Source organism: Papio anubis, chromosome X, assembly GCF_008728515.1.
Source record: "Papio anubis isolate 15944 chromosome X, Panubis1.0, whole genome shotgun sequence".
In the NCBI taxonomy this organism is placed as follows: domain Eukaryota; kingdom Metazoa; phylum Chordata; class Mammalia; order Primates; family Cercopithecidae; genus Papio; species Papio anubis.
Genome location: NC_044996.1, coordinates 77,532,524 through 77,557,567, shown reverse-complemented (window position 1 = coordinate 77,557,567; position 25,044 = coordinate 77,532,524). Strand labels below are relative to the sequence as shown.

Here is a 25,044-nt window from a genome sequence, read left to right as displayed (position 1 = left end):
TACCATGCTGTTTTGGTTACTGTAGCCTTGTAGTATAGTTTGAAGTCAGGTAGCATGATGCCTCCAGCTTTGTTCTTTTTCATAGGACTGTCTTGGCTATATGGGCTCTTTTTTGGTTCCATATGAAATGTAAAGTAGTTATTTCTAATTCTGTGAAGAAAGTCAATGGTAGCTTGATGGGGATAACATTGAATCTATAAATTACTTTGGGTAATATGACCATTTTCACAATATTGATTCTTCCTTTCCATGAGCATGGAATGTTTTTCCATTTGTTTGTGTCCTCTCTTATTTCCTTAAGCAGTGGTTTGTAGTTCTCCTTGAAGAGATCCTTCACATCCCTTGTAAGTTGTATTTCTAGGTATTCTCTTTGTAGCAATTGTGAGTGGGTGTTCACTCTGATTTGGCTGTCTGTTATTGGTGTATAGAAATGCTTGTGATTTTTGCACACTGATTTGTGTTCTGAGACTTTCTTGAAGTTGCTTATCTGCTTAAGGAGATTTTGGGTTGAGATGATGGGGCTTTCTAAATATACAATCCTGTCATCTGCAAACAGAGAAAATTTGACTTTCTCTTTTCCTGTTTGAATACCTTTATTTCTTTCTCTTGCCTGACTGCCCTGGCCAGAACTTCCAATACTATGTTGTATAGGAGTGGCGAGAGAGGGCATCTTTGGCTGGTACCACTTTTCAAAATGAATGCTTCCAGCTTTTGCCCATTCACTATGATACTGGCCATAGCTTTGTCATAAATAGCTCTTATTATTTTGAGATACGTTCCATCAGTAGCTACTTTATTGAGAGTTTTTAGCATGAAAAGGTGTTGAATTTTACTGAAGGCCTTTTCTCCATCTATTGAGATAATCATGTGGTTTTTGTCATTGGTTCTGTTTATGTGATGGAATACATTTATTGATTTGCATATGTTGAACCAGGCTTGCATCCCAGGGATGATGCCAACTTGATCATGGTGGATAAGCTTTTTGATGTGCTGCTGGATTCGGTTTGCCAGTATTTTATTGAGTGAGGATTGTTGCACTGATGTCCTTCACAGATATTGGCCTGAAATTTTCTTTTCTTTTTTTTTTTTTATGTCTCTGCCAGGCTTTTGTATCAGGATGATGTTAGCCTCATAAAATGAGTTAGGGAGGAGTCCGTCTTTTTCTATTGTTTGGAATAGTTTCAGAAGGAATAGTACCAGCTCCTCTTTATACCTTTGGTAGAATTTGGCTGTTAATTCATCTGGTCCTGGGCTTTTTTTGGTTGGTAGGTTCTTAATTACTGCCTCAATTTCAGAACCTGTTATTGGTCTATTCAGGGATTCGACTTCTTCCTGGTTTAGTCTTGTGAGGGTGTATGTGTCCAGGAATTTTTCCATTTCTTCTAGATTTTCTAGTTTATTTGTGTAGAGGGGCTTATAGTATTCTGTGTTGGTAGTTTGTATTTCTGTGGGATCAGTGCTTATATCCTGTTTATCCTTTTTTTGTCTATTTTATTCTTCTCTCTTTTCTTCTGTATTAGTCTGCCTAGCAGTCTATCTATTTTGTTAATCTTTTCAAAAATCCAGCTCCTGAATTAATTGATTTTGAAGGGTTTTTCATGTCTCTATCTCCTTCAGTTCTGCTCTGATCTTAGTTATTTCTTGTCTTCTGCTAGCTTTTTAATTTGTTTTCTCTTCCCTCTCTAGTTCTTTTAATTGTGATGTTAGGGTGTCGATTTTAGATCTTTTTTGCTTTCTGCTGTGGGCATTTAGTGCTATATGTTTCCCTCTAAACACTGCTTTAGCTGTGTCCCAGAGATTCTGGTACATTGTGTCTTTGTTCTCATTGGTTTCAAATAACTTATTTATTTCTGCCTTAATTTTGTTATGTACCCAGTAGTCATTCCGGAGCAGTTTGGTCAGTTTCCTTGTAGTTGTGCTGCTTTGAGTGAGTTTCTTAATCCTGAGTTCTAATTTGATTGCACTGTGGTCTGACAGACTGTTATGAGTTCTGTTCTTTTGTATTTGCTGAGGAGTATTTACTTCAGAAAGGCAGTCTTCAAGCTCTAAGACTGTTTCCTTCTATTGCTCTATTATGCAATTAATAGTGTGAGCACATTATGAAATTCTTGTAGTGTTTTTCAACTATACCAGGATGGTTTTTTTGTTCTCTATACTGCCTATTTTGTCTGTCAGCTCCTGCAATGTTTATCATGATTTTTAGTTTTGTTTCATTGGGTTACAACATGCTCCTTTTGCCAATGAACTTCATTCCTATCCGTCGTCTGAAATCTGCGTCTGTCATTAAAGCCATCTCGGCCTCAGCCCCATTGCAAACACTTGCTGGAGAGGTGATGTGGCAATTTGGAGGAAAGAAGGCACTCTGGGTTTCTGTTTTCGGTGTTCTTACACTTCTTATTTTTTTTTTTTCTCATCTTTGTGGGCTTATCTACCTTCAGTCTTGAGGCTGCTGACCTTTGGATTGGTTTTTCTTTTAACAGTTTGACCACATTTCTGTAGCTTTTATTGACCCACTTGTCCTTCAGGAGCATATTGTGTAATTCCCATCTATTTGTGTAGTTTCCGAAATTCGTTTTTATTGATTTCTAATTTTCTCCTAGTGTCTTCAGAGAAGATGATATTATGCCAATGTTTTTGAATATTTTAAGACTTGTTTTGTGACTTAATATATGATGTATTCTTGAGAGTGATTCATGTGCTGAGGAAAAGAATGTGTATTTTGTAGCCATTGGATGAAATGTTTTGTAAATATCTATTAGAACCATTTGGTCTATAGTGCAGATGAAGTCTGATCTTTCTTTGTTGATTTTCTTTCTGGAAGACCTGTTCAATGCTGAAAGTGATGTGTTGAAATATCCAGCTATTTTCTTTTTATTGGGGTCCATCTCTCTCCTTAGCTCTAATAATGTTTTCTTGATATATCTGAGTGCTCCAGTGTTGGGCATATATATTTATAATTGTTATATTCTTTTGCTGAATTGGCCCCTTTATTATTATATATTGACCTTCTTTGTCTCTTATAGTTTTTATCTAAAATCTAGTTGGTTTGATAAAAGCATAGTGACTCTTGCTCTTTTTTTTGTTACCATAGGCATAAAATATCCTTTTCCCTCCCTTTATTTTCAGTCTATGTGTGTCTTTATAGGTGAAGCATGTTCCTTGCAGGCAACAGATCACAGATCAATGTGTCTGTCTTTTTAATCCATTCAGCCTCTCTCTGTCTTTTTTGTTTTTTGAGACTGTGTCGTGCTCTGTCACTCAGTCTGGAGTGCAGTGGTGAAATCTTGGCTCACTGCAACCTCTGCCTCCCTGGTTCTAGTGATTCTCCTGCATCAGCCTCCTGAGTAGTTGGGACTACAGAGATGCATCACCACATTTGGCTAATTTTTGTATTTTTAGGGGTGACAGAGTTTCACTGTTTTGGCTAGACTGGTCTCAAACTCCTGAGTGCAGGTGATCCACCTGCCTCAGCCTCCCAGTGTTAGGATTACAGGTGTGAGCCACCACGCCCAGCCCTATCTCTGTCTTTTGATTGGAGAGTTCAGTCCATTTACATTCAATGTTATTTTTGATAAGTATTTTCTCCTGCCATTTTGTTGTTTGTTTTCTGGTTCTTTTGTTGTTTTCTTTTCTTGTCTTGTCTTTTATTTAGTGATGCTGATCTTCTCTGGTGATATGATTTATTTTCTTACTTTTAATTTTTTATTGTATCTGTTGTTTTTGTTTGTTTGAAGTCATTAGGAGGCTTGCAAATGGCATCTTACAAGGGATTATTTTAAGTGGATAGCAATTTAACACTGTGCATAAATAAACAAAGAAGCAAAAAGAAGTCTAATAAAATCTCTATGCCTTAACTTTGTCCTCCTAATTTTTAAGCTTTTGTTGTTTCTATTTCTATTTTATTTTACTGCATATGTCTTGAAAAGTTGTTGTAGGTATTATTTTTGATTGGTTCATAATTTATTCTTACTTCTTAGGATAATAGTTTACACATGACAGTTACAGTGTTATAATATTTTTGTGTTTTTCTGTGTACTTACTATTACCAGTGAGTTTTGCACCTTCAGGTAATTACTTATTGCTCATAAATGTTCTATTTTCTTATTGAAGTACTCCCTTCAGCATTTTTTTGTAGGACACATCTGGTAATAATGAAATCCCTTTGCCTTCTGAATGTACTTAGAATTATGAAAAAATAGAATAATTAAAATAAATAAAAATAAATATAAAAAGAAATTCCTAAGCTTTTGTTTATCTGGGAAACTCTTTTTTTCTCAGTCATGTTTAAAGGATATTTTCATCAGATATATGTCCTTGGGTAAAAGCTTTTTGATGCTTTAGCACTTTAAATATGTCATGCCACTCTCTTCTGGCCTGTAAGGTTTCCACTGTAAGGTCTGCTCCTCATTTGTATGTTATTTGTTTCTTTTTTCATGCTGCTTTTAGTATCCTTTCTTTATCCCTGATCTTTGAGAGTTTATTAAATGCCTTGAGGTAGTCTCCTTTGAGGTAAATCTGTTTGGTCTTCTATAACCTTCTTATACTTAAATATTGATATATTTCTCTAGGTTAGGAAAGTTCTCTTTTATTATTTCTTTGAATAAACTTTCAACCCCCCCCCCAACTTCCTCTTTAAGGCCAATAACTCTTAGATTTGGCCTTTTAAAACTATTTTCTACATCCCATAGGTGAGCTTGTTTTTTATCCTTTTTTTTTTTTGTCATTTCTGACTGTGTTTTCTTTTTTCCCTTTCTTTCTTCCTTCCTTCCTTCCTTTTCTTTCTTTCTTTCTTTCTTTCTTTCTTTCTTTCTTTCTTTCTTTCTTTCTTTCTTTCTTTCTTTTCTTTCTTTTCTTTCTGTCTCTCTCTCTCTCTCTCTCTCTCTCTCTCTCTCTCTCTTTCTCTCTTTCTTTCTTTCTGTCTCACTCTGTCACCCAGGCTGGAGTGCAGTGGTGTGATCTTGGCTCCCTGCAACCTTCACTTCCCGCGTTCAAGTGATTCTCCTGCCTCAGCCTCCTGAGTAGCTGGGATTACAGGTGCCTGTCACCATGCCTGGCTAATTTTTTTTTTTTTTTTTTAGTAGAGATGGGGCTTCACCACGTTAGCCAGGCTGGTCTTAAACTTCTGACTTCAAGTGATCCTCTCACCTCGGCCTCCCAAAGTGCTGGGATTACAGATGTGAGCCACCATGCCTGGCCCTGACTGTATTTTCAGATAGCCTGTCTTCAAGCTCATTAATTCTTTCTGCTGCTTTATCAGTTTTGCTACTGAAAGACTCTGATGCATTCTTCAGTATTCCAATTGCATTTTTCACATCCATGATTTCTACTTGATTCATTTTAATTATTTCAATCTCTTTGTTAAATTTATTTGATAAAAGTCTGATTTCTTTCTTTGTGTTCTCTTGAATATCTTTGAGTTTCCTCAAAACAGGTATTTTGAATTCTCTGTCTGAAAGGTCATATATCTCTATTTTTTCAGCATTGCTCCCTGGTTATTTAGTTCACTCAGTGTAGTCATGTTTTCCTCGATTGTCTTAATAGTTGTAGGTGTTTGCCTGTGTCTTGGTAGTGAAGAGTTAGATATTTATTTTAGTCTTTGCAGTCTGGCTTTATTTGTACCCGTCCCTCTTCAGAAGGCTTTCCAGATAGTTGAAAGGACTCGGGAATTGTGATATAATTTAGTCTATTCCTAAAGAACTGAGGGTCCTGGGGGTTTAAGCATGTCAATGCAGTCTTTTATTTCATTATTAACTGAAGAAAAATTCCCTTACAGATTCTTTAAGATTCTGAAATAAAAGAAGTCAGAAAGAGCCAAGTCAGGACTGTAAGGTGGATGCCTAATGATTTCCCACTGAAACTCTCCCAACATTCCCCTTGTTTGGTAAGAATGAGTGGGAGCATTGTTGTGGTGAAAAAGGATTTTTTTCGTGATGATTTCCTGGGCATTTTTATGCTAAAGCTTTGGCTAACCCTAAATACTCTAATAATAAACAGGTATTATTGTGCTTTGATTCTCCAGAAAGTCAAGAAGCAAAATGCCTTGAGCAACCCAAAAAACTGTGTCCATGACCTTTGCTCTTGACTGGTCCACTTTTGCTTTGACTGGGCCCCTTCGGCCTCTTTTTTGCCATTGTTTTGATTGTGTTTGTCTTCAAGATAGTTCTGGTAAAGCCTCATTTTGTCTCCTGTTACAAGTCTTTGAAGCAATGCTTTAGGATGTTGATCCCACTTGTTTAAAATTTCCATTGAAAACTCTGCTCTTGTCTGCAGCTGATCTGGGTGCAATGGTTATGGCACTCATCAAGTGTAAAGTTTGCTAAACTTTAATTTTTAGTCAGAATTGTGTATGCTGAAACAATTGAGATGTCTGTTGTGTTGGCTATGTTTCTGCTCCTCTCCAACTAGAGCATGAACAAGATGAATTTTTTCTTCACAAATTGATGTGGATGGTCTGCTGCCATGGGCTTCATCTTCAATGTTGTATTGTCCCTTCTTAAAATGAGTTATTCATTTTCAAATATCCATTTTTTTTGGTGGCGTTGTTCTCGTAATCTTTTCATAAAGCATCAGTGATTTCACTATTCTTTCACTCAAGCTTCACTATAATATTGATATTTGTTCTTGCTTCTAATTTAGCAGACTTCATGTTGCTGTGATAGGGACTTATCATTCTGAGTGCCTCAAGCTAAATCCTGTTCAGACATAACAGCATGGGTTTATTTTGATGTAAAAGAATTTTGAATGCTGTGGATAGTTTTATTATAATATGCATTTTCCATGAACTATTTGAAGTTCCCTATTATATGGTGTAAAGTAGGGGTTCAAGTTCATTCTTTTGTATGTGGAGATCCAGTTGTACCAGCACTATCTATTGAAGAGACTTTTTTCCCATTGGTTGAACATGGCACCCTAGTAAAAAATTATTTGGCCATAGATATATGTGTTTATTTCAGGCTCCTTATTTCTGTTGCATTGTCTATGTGTCTGTCCTTATGCTAATAGCACACTGTTTTAATCACTGTAGTTTAGTAGTAGGGTTTCATATTGAGAAATGTGAATCTTAATTTGTTCTGCTTCTTCAAGATTATTTTGGCTATTTAGGACCCCTTGCAGTTTCATATGAATTTGAAGATCAGCTTTTTTCATAAATGCAAAAATGCTATTGGAATATTGAAATCTTGTTGAATCTGTAAATCACTTTGGGTAATATTGACATCCTAACACTATTAAATATTTCCATCCATGAGCACCAGATATCTCTGTTTATTTAGTTTTCTTTAATTTCTTTCAAGAAGGTTTTGTAGTTTTCAGTGTGTAAGTCTTTTACTTCATTAGTTAAATTTATTTCTAGGTATTCTTTATTGTAAATAAAATTGCTTTCTTAATTTCCTGTGTATTTATCTTATACTCTATAGCTTTGCTAAATTTATTTATTAGCTATTATTTCCTTCTTTTTTATTTTTATTTTTTGAGATACAGTCTTACTCTGTCACCCAGGCTGGAGTGCAGTGGTATGATCATAGCCTTGAACTCCTGGGTGTTTATGTGATGCTCCTGCCTAAGCCTCCCAAGTAGCTGGGACTTTAGCCACACACCAGCATGCCCAGCTAATTAAATTTTTTTTTTTTTTTTTTTTTTTTTTTTTGTGGAGATGAGGTCTTGCTATGTTTCCCAAGCTGGTCTTGAACTAGCCTCAAGTGATCTTTCTGCATTGGCCTCCCAAAGTGCTGGGATTACAGGCCTTAGCCCACACTTCTGGCTCTAGGTGCTTTCTTGTGGATTCCTTTGGATTTTCTTTATATAGGAACACATCATCTGTGAATAGTTTCACTGCACTATCTGTGATACTATCACTTCTTGCTTCGTAATTTGGATGACTTTTATTTCTTTTTTGTCTAATTTCTATGGCTAGAATTTCCAGTATAGTGTTGAAAAGCAGTGGCGAAATCAGGAATCCTGTGCCTAATCTTGCGGGAAAAACTGTCAGTCTTATATGAGGTTAGTTGTGAGTTTTTTATAAATGTACTTTATGTTTAGGAAGTCTCCTTCTATTCCAAATATTTTGAGTGTTGTCATGAAAGTTGTTGGGGCACTGGTATTCTTAGCCTGTCTTGCCTTGGGTAGAACTCTCCCCTATGGTTGTGGGCTGGTGAATGAAGAATCTCAAAGTTCTAAGTCGCTCCTGCCTAGGATAGAGCTTCTGTCATGTGGAACTAGAGAGGGGTTAAAAATGTTGGTGGCCTGCCACTCCAGGGCAGATACTGAAGTCTTCACTGGTAAGAAGTAGGGAGTAGTCTGTGTTTTTGGCTGCACCCACTTGGAGTAGAGCTTGGATCAGGCTGAGCTGGTGGAGTGGAGGGAAAATGGAGGGAGCAGGCTGTGTTTCAAGTGCTAGAGTCTTACTGTTCATAGTGAGATTTGATAGGTTTTCTTGAATCATTGTTTCATTTGCTATGTGCTCTTAAGACAATTTTCAGAGACTTAAAATATTTATTTAAAAATATTGTTTTACCAGTTATGATGCTTTTGCTGAGGGGAGTGTCTGTGGAATTCCTTACACCACCATTCTAGAACTAATCTCCTTTGGCCATTATTTCTTCAAAATATTTTTCTGCCCCCTTTTCTTGAGGACTACAATTACACTTATATTAAACAGCTTGAGGATGTGCCAGAGTTCACTGATTATCGGTTCTATTTGTCTTTTTTTCTGTTTCATTTTAGGTAGTTTCTAAACTATCTAAACTTGCTATGTGATGAAGCACTAAATTATTTTCCTGAAGTGTCTAATCATCTGTTAATACCATCTGGCATGTTTTTTCACCTCTGTCATTTTTTAAAATCCTTCATCTTTCTCCTTAACATATTTATATTTTCTTCTACCTTTTTGAACGTATCGAAAATTGATATAATAACTGTTTTAATACTTTTTCTACAAATTCCATTGTCCCTATTACTTCTGGGTCTGGTTTTACTGATTTACTTTTTTCTTGTTCATCGGTTGTATTTTACTGCTCCTTCGAATGCCTGGCAATTTTTCATTGTATGCCAGATAGTGTGAAATTTGTCATGTTGGGTGCTAGATATGTTTGTTATCATTAATATTGAGTTTCATTCTGAGATGTAGTGAAGTTACTTGTGAACAATTTGATCCTTATAAGGTTTGCTTCTAAGCTTTTCTGGGCAGGTCCAGAACACTCTTTAGCTTAGGCATAAAATTTCCCTACTACTCACTACATAAAACCCTTGTGAATTTTCTAGCCCATTGACCATGTATTACCAGGTTTTCACCCTCTGGTGGAGGGTAAAATGAACTCTTTCTGGCACTGTATGAGGTCCAGAGGTTGTTTCCCATACTGCTTTTCGGTGGTTCTTTAGGTTCCCCACTTTGGAGAGCCACTGCCATGTAGTATTAATTAACACACAATTAAAAGAGCTATTAAAACTTTCAGCATGCACCTTCCAAGATCCAATAAATAACAGAGGGTTTCAGAGTAAAAATGAATATAATGCTTATAATATAAAATTTTCTTTGAAAACCCATTTCTGACATTTAAAAAAAAAACAATGTCAGTGTTACTAAAAATAACACTGACATGAGCTAAATATGCTAACATCTATCATCTTAAGGCTCCTTTAATGTGATGAAAAACATTTGGCCCCTTGTTGTCTGAAGAGAGGATTTTATATAGTACCTGTTGTATACATAGCCCATCTCTGATATCCTTAGCAATGACCATACTGCTGCTCACATCTAACTGCTCCAAAGCCTCAAGTAATGGAGTGGAAGATTGTGGAAATAACAAATTATGAAAATAAAATAAACTCAGTAATAGACTTTGTATTAATTGGCAACTTGTAGCCCAGTTTCACCGTGTAGCCCAGGGTCACATTCGAGTGCACTTATTTGATTTGATGATTGTATAAAGATGGGACACAATTTAAGGTAGGAATTCTCAACTAACTTATGTAATTTCAGAGTCATTTAAAACACTCTGAAACTGTAAAATTGTGTGTGCACATGTGCGTGTGTGTATGTGTGCCTGCGTATGCTTGTATTTTTATGTGGAGAGTGTCCATAGCTTTTTTCAGATTCTGAAAGGGGTGCATGACCAAAATAATGTTTTAGGCAACCTCAAATGAGTTCAGGCACTCTCCCTTTCTCTCCCTTTCTACTGTCTTCCCTTTCTTTCTTGTTAACAGTGTTAACAAAGATGATAGCTTATGGCAGTGACAATTACTATGAAGAAGTAGACTTAAAATCTAGATTGTGCAACATGAGAGAGACTCCATATTATATAGTTTTCAATTTAGAAACTGGGACTGTAGTGTCTACACCCCTTATAAATAGCCACATAGATGCAAACTTGTTTCTGATTACTTTGGCTGAACTGAGGTTGTCCAAAACTTACAAGTGAATAAAGAGTAGAAACCTTATATGTTCATGACAAATGAAAGTATTTAAAAATAATGTTCAGTAATAGGTGCTCCAGGTGGTTCTGTTAAGATAATCAGTGAGGCAATGGTAGAAATGCATGTCTGAAGTTCTCTTGGTTATTATTCAGCTAATAAGGGAGACATAGAAGAGGTAAATTAATTTCGCTCTCAACAAAACTATAATTTTTATAGATTGAAAATATATAAGTAGAAAATAGAAGTCCTCAAAGTTTAGGGGAAATGAAAATCAAGTGGAAAGTGGGTTAAAAATGTTAGTGTTTCCTATCTCATCTTGCCTCATTTCCCCAGTATTCCCCTTTGATCTTTTATATTTTACAGGACCTTCAATATGCAGAATGTGGTAGCCAGCCACACACACACAGACTTTTTGTGATTCAGAGTTAACTTCAGATTTGCATTTGTATTGGGTCTGTCTGAACCACATTATTCTAATAAGTGCTTTCTAATTGTCCAGGGTAATTTATGTATAGCATGACAGTGGATTGGTAAGTATAACCTAATCATAATTTTTGACTAATTATTACTACATTCTTTAATGTTCCAATAACAAAACTTTTGCTTTGCCTGTGTAGTGATTTGTGTTTTGTTTTCATTGAACTTCTTATATGCTATATCCAGATTTATTTTAGAGCTTGCCAACACTGTCAGGATCTGGGTCTGAGACTGTGCTAATGTGCAAAATTGATATGAGTACTTCAGTTAAAGTTTATGAGAATATTTTTTTCAAAACCATAAACATTCAGATTCTTTCTTTTAAAAATGTTTGCTTAAAATGTACTTTTTGTTGTCACAATTGTTTTACTCCTCTAGATTTGGAAGTCTAAACACTGACATAGTTTGCTACTGTGCAAAAATGAATATTGTAATATTAAAAGACAAACTGACAAATTGTTCAATATCACTGGACATAGTGAGAACATTAGATTTGAAAAATGTTGCTTATAACATAAAGAAAATGCATGTGAATATATTTGCACATTCCTGTATAAAATATTATACATATAGTTTTATTTATATCTATAAAGTTTCCTTTTAGACATTTATGCCTTAAATTTCCTCAGTAACCTTTACTTAAATAAGATTCTTGTACAGAAGTTTCCTCTTTTATGCCTTTTTTAAATCTAGAAAGATATCAGTTGTCCTTTTGTCAGAGGCATTTGAACCAGAGCGACTCCATCTTGAATAGGGGCTGGGTAAAATTGAGACTGAGACCTACTGGATTGCATTCCCAGGTGGTCAGGCATGTCACAGGATGAGGAGGACGTCAGCACAAGATACAGGTCACAGAGACCTTACTGACAAAACAACATGTGGTAAAGAAGCTGGCCAAATTCCACCAAAACTGAGATGGCAATGAAAGGGACCTGGTCATTCTCATTATATGCTAATTATAATGATTAGCATGCTAAAAGACACTCCCACCAGTGTCTTGACAGGTTACAAATGCCATGGCAACACAAGGAAGTTACGTTATATGGTTTAAAAAGGGGAGGAACCCTCAGTCCTGGGAATTGCCTACTCCTTTCCTGGAAAGCTGATGAATAATTCACCCCTTGTTTAGCACATAATCAGGAAATGACCACAAAAGTGGCCAGTCAGCAGCTCTTGGGTCTTTTCTGCCTGTGAAGTAGCCATTCTTTTGTTTCTTTACTTCTCTAATAAACTTGCTTTCACTTTATGGATTCGCCTTGAATTTTTATTTGTGTGAGATCCAAGACCCCTCTCTTGGGGTCTGGATTGGGGCCCCTTTTCAGTAACATCTTCCTCGTAACCATGAAAGGATGATACTGAGGAGACCCCCGACCCAAAGGAAATAAACTGCAACACCAATTGGTGACTTTGGGTAAGTGGTGTGCATTTTACCTGGGTAAAGGGTGTGATTGGGTTAGAGGCCCAACCTAGGGGAGTTATACTCTCTCCTAAGATGGAATGGGTTAAAGGATCCTCTTATGAAAAAGGCAAGCATGCTTAAACTAACTTGTGTTCGAGGCCAAACTTACAAAGTTTAGAGTCCTTCCTAAGATTTAGGGGGTTAGAGATCCTGCTCAGGAAAGTCCCTCTCAACTAAAAATGGATTTGGCGTTATGGAATGTTAACCACTATTCTCTTTGGATTAATCTGTCTTGCACTCTTTGCTAATGGCTATGGGTGACAGGGTTAGGCATGTACAGGATCTTGGGACATGGGAAGCTTTTATTTTCCCAAAAGGGGAAACTTGAGAGCTGATGGGACTGCTGGAAAAGATCCCTTTGCCACTGACAAGTGGCCACCTGAACTTTTGATTCCATGTCACTGCAGTGGGTGGGTCTTTCTCTGGCCTCCCTGAGCTCTTCACCTTTCCCACTCTGCCACAGGCAATGCTTTTTTCTCTGTCTTTCTCGCCTTTCCCTTTCCTATATTTTCTGTTAATCAGGGTGACCATCTTGCCCAAAGACCGTATGTTAACTCCTGGTTGTTTGTTGGATTAAAGATGACAGGGCCAATCCAGAGGCAAGTTTGAGCTTTGCCAGTTTGACACTGGATACTAAGTGGAGTGGCTGCTGTAGCAAATCTTGTGTACTTTGTGCTATAAATTTGTCTTTCTGTATCACTCTGTCATAAAGAGGAATACCTTAGGATAGAACACGGGTTTAGGCCTCCATAAGCCTGCTGTTCAAGACAGCCCAGCAAACTGGTCAGTTACTAACTTTGCTGCAGGTCCCTGTTGGGGAAAACCTGGATGAAGTTTCCCTTTAGTCTTGTTTTATGTCTTTGGGAGCTTGACCTTGTAGCCACATGGTGGTACTTTCTCTTGGTCTCTGCCATCCAGCAGACAGAAATTTTGGGGTGCATGTCATAGCTAGCTCTAAAAATTATCTTGAGCAGTTAACAACCATTGCAAGCTCAAAATTGGCTGCTCTAGGCTCCTTCTGGGAAGGGCAATGGAAACTGCCCAATCCTGTAGCTTTGTAGCTTAGTAGCTAAGGCTTTGTCTTTTCACAATGGTGGCCTGGGTTCAGGGTTCAATCCTGGCTTAGGGAATGAGTCCTTTCTCATTTGATATCTCTGTAACCTTTACCATTTGTTGATTCTCTTCCCCTTCACGGGCCATTTTGAATTTTCCTTTCTCTGAGCACCTGGGAGGTTACCTTTGGTATAGTTCAAAAGCCGGAAATATTGGCTGTTTGGCATGGCAAAAGTTGGGTAATAAGAAATTTTTAAAACTTTTTTTTAAAAGTGCTATATCTAAAAGTCTCCTTATTCAAGTTCTAATAGCCTGGGACTCCTTGGGAAAAACAGAGGAGGTGCCACAGTCCCCATTTTGGGAAAACCCTCTGTTTTCATCATGCAACCTCAGGAATTAAAAGCAAATAGATCCCTCTCAAAATCTAAGGCTCTGTTCTATTTTGCATTGCATTATCTGACATTTTTTACTTTTGGGGGTATCAGAAGTTACTTTACATTATGACAGAACTTTGGTGTGTAATAACTAGGTAGGAAATATAGTTTTGGAGATAACTAATGAAAGTTATAGGGGGATACTCAGCTCCTTGCACTTTTGGATCAAAGTAGTATGCTCTTGGCCACCCAGAAGGTATGGAGATGTTCCCCTGCCCACTGAGAGATAAGCCTCCCATAGGGGATGGGCTAATCAAAGAATAGGCTAATTGGCTTTGGATTGCTTTGCAAAAAAATACATGGTAAAATCATTGCACTGTCTTTTTCTGTAGCACTTCTCTTTTGGGGATCCAGTATCCAGTATAAAAATGGGAGCCTTAATTTTTGGAATTTGTTTTTGCCTTCCAGCTGTGCCTGCTTATTAGGCTGTAGAAACTGTAATGCTTTCCTGGCCCTGCTCCTCCAAGGGCTCCACCCAGAAGCTAGTAATCTAATTAAGAAATGGGAGAATGAAAACCCTTACAACTATTGAACCTTCTGTGTGTTTGTATATTTATATGTGATGTGTGTGTAATATGAAAGAGCATTGACTAGTTGGTTTTTTTAAAAAGAGCTTAAATATTTTATCAGAAAAATAAAAATCGTTATGCCTTCAGTTTACATGACTTTAGTAATTGTTGGGAAATAAAACATTTTACATGCATGGTGTGTAAGGATAGTGAAATACGTTTTTGGTAAAAGATTATAAAAAGGCATGGGAATGTGGATTTTTCTGCCTAAAGGGTTAAAGGATTATTTTAAGTTAGATAGGATAAAGCTGAAGGTTTGAGCAAGTTGTGGAAGGTTTGTGAAAAATTAATTTTGTGAAAGAAATTGTGTGTGAACATACTGGCTAAAATTAAAAGGGAATTGTTTAGGTCTTCCATAAATTGAACATTGGAATAAAAGCATAACACCTTTTGCTTAGAGGACTGATCTTTTTTTTAACAAAAATTTGTAAAGCATTATAAAAGGTTAATGAAAATCTTAACCTTATGGTCAAACATTAAAATTGTGTAGATTTGTCTATCAGATATTATTGAAAATTGGGGTTTGCATTAATAGTACACTAATGCAAAAGGTGAAATTTGGATTTCTCTCTTGAACAACATTTTTATATAATATTTAAGGATAATAAAAATTTTTGTTTGCCTTTTGAATAAACTGCAGGAAAAAGAAGGGAAAAAAAAGAGAGAGGTCGTTTGGAAAGCTAAGTCTTCCATCTTCACAAGTAAAGGTTTTTGCCTTTAAAAAATTTTTAAGTTATCAATTTGGCTAAATAACAAAATAGAATCCCAGGTTATCATAAGTTATGGTAATCCTGGAAAAACTTTCAAGGCTCTCATGGAGAGCTGAAATGTTCATGAATATCAAGTAGAACAGGAGCTAACTGCATGGACTAAACTAAAAGTCTGAAGCAATATTTTTAAACTTTTTGCTTAAAATGTTGCTGATCGTTTGTTTTGTTTTTCAGAGTCAAGGAAAGTTTTTCTGAGCTCTTTATAGCTTTTAACAATTGAATAAAATATACTCCGGTGAACAAAATTTGGAGCATATTTGTTTCTCTCTACTTAATTTCTCTAGAATTTGGAAACTATTTGTGAGTATTCTTAATTTATGGAAATATAGTTATTTGCATAAGTGCAATAGGAATGTTTTCTTTTGCAGCAGGACACAATTGGAGAATCTGGTTTTACCAAGGCTTTGACTGGAATGGCATGCTTCTTTTTAAGGAATCAGACTTAACTTGTAGATCCAATAAAAGCCCCTTGGGAAAATTGGCCTCATGCCTTTTCTGCAAAGTCCCTGTTGAGGGTTTCTAACCTGTGGTAAGTAAAGAATGTCCCTTTCTGATAGGCTTAGCAGGTTCAAATTATCTTGGGACCTCAAGAGGAGAGGAATTTACTCAACTCATTGGTATTTGAGGGTACAAACCCATGGCTGGGTTCAGCTTAAAAAAATTCGTATCTGAGATTCCTTATGAAACAGAGTTTCAACAAAGCCAATTTAAAATGCCTATATGGAAAAAAAAATTATTCTTGCTGCACTTTATACAAATATTCAGGCCAATTATAAGACTAAGGCTTATTTTTATAAATGAATTGGTCCTATTATAATTTGTCTTTAGTAAAAATGGGAAACTGGAGAGAGAACAATTATGTTTCAAGAACTATGGTACACCTGTTATTAGATTCTAGTCTCATTGGTTGTTTTTGAGGTTTTTTTTTTTTCCTGCAATTTAGACTAACCCTGCTTATTCCTGTGAACCAATCCATAATCTCTGACTGCTGCACAGAAGAAACAAGAGGGATGGGTAGTCAAAAATCAGGATCTATATTCTAATTCTGGGCACACTGGAATCAGTTGGCAACCCCATATCAGCTTGGTTCCAACAGTTGCCCAGTTCATGGAAAACCTTCTTATTTAGTTTACTTGAGATAGTATTACTTATTTTGCTTTACTGTTATGGAATATATTGCTGTTGTACCCTTTTGTAGGAATACAGGATAAGCTTACTAAATGTTTCATTTAAATGGAACACTTTTTAATATTCCAGATATCACCTTTTGTCAGAGTTATAAATGGCCCTCACCATACTGACACTTTCTGACTGAGCTCCTCTCTACCCCAACTACAGGAGACCCTAATAGGCAGGAATATCATCACCCCTATTCAGCCAGAAAAAGTTACAGAAGATGGATCTTCATCCCTCTACAAACCTTAGGATTAAATGTTCTCTTATAAAAAGGAGGGGAAAAATATGTCAGAGGCATTTGAATCAGAGTGACTCCATCTTGAATAAGGGCTGGGTAAAATGAGTCTGAAACCTACTGGGCTGCATTCCCAGGTGGTTAGAAATTCTAAGTCACAGGATGAGTAGGAGGAGGTCAGCACAAGATATAGGTCACAAAGACCTGGCTGATAAAATAGCATGTGGTAAGGAAGCCAGGCAAATCCCACCAAAACCAAGATGGTAATGAAAATGACCTGGTTATCCTCACTGCTCACTAAATGCTAATTATAATGCCTTAGCACTATAAAAGACACTCCCACCAGCATCATTACAGTTTACAAATACCATGGCAATGTGAGGAAGTTACAGTATATGGCCTAAAAATGGGAGGAATCCTCAGTTCCTGGAATTGCCCACCCCTTTTCTGGAAAACTCATGGATAATCCACCCCTCCTGTAACATATAATCAGGAAATGACCATAAAAGTGGCCAGCCAGCAGCCCTCAGGGCTGGTCTGGATATGGAGTAGTCATTCTTTTGTTTCTTTACTTCTCTAATAAACTTGCTTTCACTTTATGGATTCACCTCAAATTCTTTCTTGCATGAGATCCAAGAACCCTCTTTTGGGGTCTGGTTCCGGACCCCTTTCCAGTAACACTGTTTGTAATATGAGCTGTTTGTAACTGATTCACTGGAATAGATGACATGGGATTTTCTACAGAGATATTTGAGGTCTTTACCTAGGACAAAGTAATTACTTTAAAAAAAAATAAGTTTAGCTGGAATAAAAGTTTTTTTCTGGTTTTGTGTTAAGCCTGACCTCTATGGGTTGGGCCTCTTTTCAGTGATTCAAGTTCTCCATTATTAATTAGTCAGAAAGTCAGCAATGACTGTTCCAAACTTCAGCTTCCAATGCCCTGCATTTTCAATGACTTCTGCCTTCCTGGTTGGCTAATTGGGGGCGTTCTCCATTCTGTCTGAAAAAGGACTTTTCCTGCAAATGGTGCATCAATTGAGGGAAACCTTATTTGGGGTTTACCTTAATGAGGGTCTCCTCAAATATTTCTCTGAGGGTAATGTATGATTTAGGAGTAAGTGGGCTACTGTGTTTCTTTTTTAGTGTGTTTTGTTTATGCTTATTTTAACTTTTATTTTAAGTTCAGAGGTACATGTGCAGGTTTGTTATATAGGTAAACTTGTGTCATGGGAGTTCGTTGTACAGATTATTTCATCACCCAGGTATTAAGCCTAGTACCCATTAGTTACTTTTTCTGGTCCTCTCCCTCCTCCCACCCTTCACCCTCTGATAGGTCCCAGTGTCTGTTGCTACCCTCTATGTGTCTTTTTTCAGGTGACATGCATCTGGAGAATAGTACACATAGACTTCAGTGTAAGAAAAAGCAATCCAGAGTTCACTTCACCCTTAGGCACATAAGAAAAGTTCTTTCTTTTTCCTTTCATCGCAATGGTAGAGTGAAAGGCAAAAGATGTGAGAGGCTGAATAGAGACGACTGAATGTGATTGTCACTAGACTGGTCAACTTTTTTTTTTTTTTTTTTTGAGACGGAGTCTCGCTCTGTCGCCCAGGCTGGAGTGCAGTGGCCAGATCTCAGCTCACTACAAGCTCCGCCTCCCAGGTTCACGCCATTCTCCTGCCTCAGCCTCCCAAGTAGCTGGGACTACAGGCGCCCGCCACCTTGCCCGGCTAGTTTTTTGTACTTTTTAGTAGAGACGGGGTTTCACCATATTAACCAGGATGGTCTCGATCTCCTGACCTCATGATCCGCCCGTCTCGGCCTCCCAAAGTGCTGGGATTACAGGCTTGAGCCACCGTGCCCGGCCGACTGGTCAACTTTCTATCTAAAAGCCATTGCAGCTAATTTCCCAATTCATATTCATGTAGGAACATAAGACAGAAATACTGGCTAGGCATGGTGGCTCACGCCTGTAATCCCAGCACTTTGGGAGGTTGAGGTGGGCGGATCACGAAGTCAGGAGATTGAGACTATCCTGGCTAACATGGTGAAACCCTGTCTCTACTAAAAATACAAAAATTAGCCAGGCGTGGTGGCGGGTGCTTGTAGTACCAGCTACTTGGGGGGCTGAGGCAGGAGAATGGCGTGAACCTGGGAGGCGGAGCTTGCAGTGAGCCGAGATTGCGCCACTGCACTCCAGCCTGGGTGACAGAGGGAGACTCTGTCTAAAAAAAAAAAAAAAAGACAGAAAAACTGAACGCATGGAAGGGGCTGCTCAGAAGGTGAGATGTTACAGAGGAGTCAACATACCACACATACCAATCAACCTGAGTGAATAAACGGCACTATACCCCTATGAAATTAGATGTATAGAAACTTCCTTAGAGTAGTCTGAAACTTTAGGGTTTGCCAACATTGTTTAACAAAGCCACAATTTAGGAAAAAACCCAACAATTATATGCATATACTTTTAATAAAGGATATAGGGAGATAAAGCTGGCCAGCGTTTGTCAATATTTCTGCACCAAGACACATGGTTTTAAGAATACTATATACAGTCATTTTGAGCAGATTGGTGGGAAAAATAATTGTAGCAAATTGGCAACTTGGGCTTAACTACTGAGGTCTCCTTTTCTGGCACTCCAATATAGTTCATATATTACCAAGACCCACTGCCAGCTTTCCTTCTCTGTTCCTTCACTGATTAAGCCAGCAGAGTGAAAGTAATTATTCATTGAATGCATCTTATCTAATTGTTTTTTTTTTCTCTTTAATGCCAGTCCCTACTAAGAATCTATTTCCTGATATATTGAATTCATTGTTGGTTTTAACTCATTCTGCTGATGGCTGTATACCATCCTCCTACAAATAACACATTTAATGGTTTTGAATACTGTGCAGGACACAGACCTAGCCCTTCTGGGGACGTAAACAGTCATGGGTTGCATGCTACTAGGAGCCACCCATTCATTATTATATTATACAATCCCATATGCAAAAGGCTACAATTTAATATGGTACATTACAGCTATGGTTAAAGAAATGCAGATGTATGATACCTCATCAACCAATTCCTAATGAGATGGAATTCATTAATTTTCTAAGAATATGGATCTTTTCCAAGGGCCTGACTATCTTGTTAGATGCCCTCTGTGCTTCTGCATAGAACATCTTTTGTACCGATTCTCTTAGCTACTCTGAGAGCAGAGATTCTGGAATGTATAAATTGAATGTTCTTCATATGCTGTGATTCTTAGACTCTTTTTCTAAAAGGAGAAAACAGAGAATCATTCCTTTAAATTAAAGTATTTGCTCCTGCTGACCAGGCAGCCTGCTTTGGAGAAAATGTGTGTGTGTGTGTGTGTGTGTGTGTGTGTGTGTGTGTGTACATGTGCATACATGTATGTAGATATGTGTGATAAGAGGTGAAAAGAATAGGCTTTCAATGACTGTTACATTCCTATGAATTTGGGCCCTGCTAAATTTTAGGTTCATGTTACAATAATGTATAATATTCAATATTCTTAAAACTTACTTGCTAGGATTGTGCTTAAATCTCCATTAACCTCAATGTCTATACTTTGTGCAATTTGGCATAAACATGGAGCGCATTCTTTACCTTGGCAATGTCTGCCTTGAGATTGGGCTCTATGTTGCCACAGGAGGTAATGGCACTGGTTGATGCCACATAGTGTGAAAAATATGTGTCACATGGGTCCAATAGGGGAAAGAGGCACATATTACATTCTTATCACATAGAAAGTAAAAGTTGTACAAATTGCATACTTTTCAGATTTTTGACAAAATGTGACTCTTTCAGAATGCAATCCTGTTGTAAATACTCTCAAAATTCTAACTGCTCCATGATAATTCCAGTCCTGGGAAGCCAAGTTACTTTAACAGTGTACTGTACATGGTAACTGTGAGCCCTGCATAAGACAGCTGTGTTCCATTGGGGATCACTTAAACTCTTTTCTCCTTAATATTTCCAGCTATACCATGGGGAACATTTTTTTTATTCTGTCTCTTTCTGAGGACCCTATTGGAGTGAATGGAAGAACATTAACAAAGTGTTCTAAGTTCTGCAAGAACAAATCAGCAATGAGAGCACGGATAAAAGAATGGAGTACACTATTTTGCTTAGAAATACTGTATGGTTAAACTTTTCATTCCAGTCCTATAATTAAAGACATGTAAGAGCACTAGAAAGTTACATAGCACCCTTCAGCAGTAGGATCCTAGCAATGAGTATCTTCATTTTGCAAACGGAGAAAATGAGTATCAACGATTAGGGAATGAGATTCCACAGAGGTTACTGGACAGGGATCCAAGGAAAACCAAGCAAAGAAGCCAATCAGGGTGTGCTAATTATTAAACAGAACTCTGTATTCTTGATTAATAATCAACCAGTTGGGTACCTATGTACATTAGTCAACACTCAAATTATCCATGGATGGAGATATTATCAGAGTCTATAAACCAATGAGACCAAAATGCTACAATAGGAATAGGGTTTCTTTTTATGTCTGAGCCCCCTGATAAAACGCTGATTTATTTCGCTTTTTTTTTTTTTTTTTTAAAGACAGAATTTCACTCTTATTGCCCAGGCTGGAGTACAATGGCACAATCTCAGCTCACCACAACCTCCGCCTCCCAGGTTCAAGTAATTCTCCTGCCTCAGCCTCACGAGTAGCTGGGATTACAATCATGCAAAACCATTCCTGGCTAATTATTGTATTTTTAGTAGAGACGGGGTTTCTCCATGTTGGTCAGGCTGGTCTTGAACTCCCGACCTCAGGTGATCTGGCCACCTCGGCCTCCCAAAGTGTTGGGATTACAGGCGTAAGCCACCGCGCCCAGCCTTATTTGGCCTTTTAAAGACAGTGTAAATCTGTAAGACATTAAACAATCAGCTTTGCATTATAGCTTTCCTGAGCTTTACCTCTCCAGAACTTCCTTATAGTTAACTGATACTAGATTTTGTGAGTTGACTTCTGTGGGAGCTGAGTGCTGATACACCCTATGCATCAAAGAAGTTCTTGATGTTTTTCTGACTTTGAATCATAGTTAACAGCTGCTCTGCCTGAATGCTTGGCAGATGATTGATGGGAAAGAGGAAGATTACTTTGAGGCCTACTCACTGTGTAGTAAGTAAAGGCCATACATGTAGAAAAGGTGCATATCTATATGAATAGAAGACAAGGCTTGTCTGTCATAAAACCATGGGGATGGCCAAATAAGCTTTCAAGAAAAACTCAAACAAGAGAGTATTTTGAGAAAGAGTGTAAGGGGAAATTTTTTTTCCATCTGAATATATAAGAAGACTTCATCTTGAAACCCAGTGTGTGCACAGTCATCTAGGCTGCTTTTTAGCTTCTGAGTTTAAGAAACAGTCCTAATAAGTGTAATCATGTCTAGTATTCTCTCAAATGTAATGCTGACCACAATCTATTTAATTTATGACAAAAGTCTCACCTTGTTCAAAATTACCTAGGGGTCCAGATGAACAGGTTTTTGTTGTTGCTTTAAGTAGCTGGATTGTTCACTTTCTCAGCTCCACTGCAACCCCAACACTAAATTGTGGCAGGCAACTCTTTTTTACTCGAAAATATTTCAGGGATGATTAATTAGTAAGCCAAACCATCCCTCTAGAAGCTCAATTCCTTGATACCTGTAAGATGCTTCTAACTTCCACTGATCTCTATAAGAGTTGGAGCTTTTATTGTCAGCAGCTGGGCACTAGACTGCTGAATGAAAAAAATGAAAGACATCAATACTCTTAAGATATTATTATTGCAAAGAAGCAGTACTAGTATTCTCACTCATTGATTCAGGCACTAGGACTAAAAGAAAGGCTGATTATAAATAAATGAGTAAATTGATGCAAACTGTATTAATGGTTTAGCTACTACTGAAGCTAAAAAAAGAAGAAAGAATTGGCATATTACTATTTGGTTATCACTGTCTGTACAATAGCCCCTGCTATGAAAACACAGCTCTTTAGTGCTAATCCTCAGGCTAATGTCAGCTGTGAAACTTTACCCTTATGAAAGGCAGTGAAATTAAACTTGAAAAGTCACTCTGAAAATCCTTAACAAAACCTATGGGCCATAACTTAGGCTTATAGATTTTCTTTCATCATAAAAATAATTCATAAAGGCTAAAATAAAACTAGGTAGCAGATAAATGAATAAAAGTAATTGGAGAATTTTACCGCACCCTGACAAAAAAGTCTTTAAAACACTGATTATTATGTTTAATAAAGTTTATGTCCTGATTTTGATCTTCTTGAGTAGCTGTGGTGCTTTCAGGAACATTTGTGACAGAACAGGTTTTACATTGCTGTTCAAATTCCAATTTGAGGACGTTGGTCACAGTGTACTGAATCACCCTCCCAAATTTTAGATACTTGATATAGCGATGGTTCAAAGTCCAGCAAATATTTAAGTTGCTATTTAGAGGAAAAGCATAATTAAACAAAGGCTTCAGGTTTTTAGCCTTGATTTTCACACCATAGCAGAATTTTGTATAGATATGCTGTACATGTTCACAAATGCACATGCACACAAACAGCAAATGTAGTCCGATTCGGTTCAACACCAAAAAGGCCCTATATATGTGATTAATAATCTTTGTGGGGGAATTAAAGACCCCAAGGAAATTTTCTGAATTTCCTTTTACCTGATAAGATGAATGAAAAGATATATTTTACATTTAGGCTTTCATGGATTGGGGGAGGGGAAATGAAGAAACAAAAAAATTGGCTTGAATTAACTGCTGCCAAATTCCAAATTGGATTTCAGTCAGTAAATTAAATAATATGAAGTCCAGAAACATTTACACAGCAAGTATTTCATGGAATTCTTTCAAATTTTGAAGCTTTGAATCCAACACGGTGACTTATTTTGAAGATTACAATGATTTCCAACATTGAACTCTGTAAGCCTCATGGGAGGCAGAGATGGTGAGTCCTGGGAATGAAGAGAAGAAATTCACAGATGAGCTGAACAACTGTAAATATTCATGTGGTAACACCCACTTGACAATAATATGCAGCCATTAAAATTACATTTATGAAGAGTATAGATCAGCACTGAAAAATGTTAAGTGAAAAAGGCAGTATATAAAATTATATATACAATGCTATATATTTATTTATTTATTTATTTTGAGACGGAGTCTTGCTCTGTCGCCCAGGCTGGAGTGCAGTGGTGTGATCTCGGCTCACTGCAAGCTCCGCCTCCCAGGTTCACACCATTCTCCTGCCTCAGCCTCCTGAGTAGCTAGGACGACAGGCGCCTGCCACCATGCCTGGCTAATTTTTTGTATTTTTAGTAGAGACGGGGTTTCACCGTCTGAGTCAGGATGGTCTGGATCTCCTGACCTCGTGATCCACCCGCCTCAGCCTCCCAAAGTGTTGGGATTACAGGCGTGAGCCACCACGCCTGGCCTACAATGCTATATTTTTAAACCCCAAAATTATATTTGTAATAAGAGACTGAGGAAATACACTGAACTATTGAAAGTGGTGGATTCATGGGTAATTTATTTTCATTTCTCTACTTTCTACTTGCATTTTCCACATTTTCTTTAGTAAATATATAATTTGATATTTCAAAAATACTATTTTTGAAATCCACATGGAAATAACAAGAGCATTGAAACTGGGCAATTATGAATCTGAATTCTAGCTTTGCCTCTTATCTCCATAACTCTAGAAAAATAATGTCAATGGATCTTAGTTTGCTCATCTGTAAAATGGTATAATCTGCCTGAAACAATATCTGGCATATAGTAGGCCCTCAAGTAGCTATTTGTTTAAGCTTTCTGGAAAATGATTTGGCCTTATCCATTGGCCCTTTAAAAAATTCATACCAGTAATTTTGCTTCCAGGATTCTATCCTATGGAAATGATTATAAATGAGGAGAAAGATTTATGTTTAGTGATATTATTCACAACCTTATAATTATGGAAAATTGGATAATGTATCTTATTAAATTTATTTTTAATTTTATGGGTACATAGTAGGTATGCATATTTATGTATTACATGAGATGCTTTGATACATGCATGCAATGCATAATCATCACATTTTGGTATATGAGGTATCCATCATCTCAAGCATTTATCCTTTGTGTTACCAACAATCCAGTTATACTTTTATAGTTATTTTAAAATGTACAATTAAATTATTTTTGACTATAGTTACCCTATTGCCCTAGCAAATATTAGGTCTTATTCATTCTTTCTGTTTTTTTTTTTTTTTTTTTTTTTTTTTGTAGCCATTAACAATCCCCAATTCCCCTCCAGCACTCACCCCTCCACTACCCTTCCCAGCCTCTGGTAATCATCATTCTACTCTCTAACTCCATGAGTTCAATTGTTTTAATTTTTAGCTCCCACAAATAAGTGGGAACATGTGACTTTTGTCTTTCTATGCCTGGCTTATTTCACTTAACATG

At 37.2% G+C, this 25,044-nt stretch overlaps 1 protein-coding gene across 1 annotated transcript in view; it reads right to left on the bottom strand.

Moving 5' to 3' along the window:
* Positions 1-19,035: 19,035 nt before the first annotated feature.
* Positions 19,036-25,044, bottom strand: part of ZDHHC15 (zinc finger DHHC-type palmitoyltransferase 15) — a 151,911-nt gene continuing 145,902 nt past the window's right edge. Inside the window, exon 12 of the mRNA XM_031660822.1 lies at positions 19,036-23,552. The gene's annotated coding sequence lies outside the window, so the exon portion shown is untranslated. The remainder of the gene's footprint in view (positions 23,553-25,044) is intronic.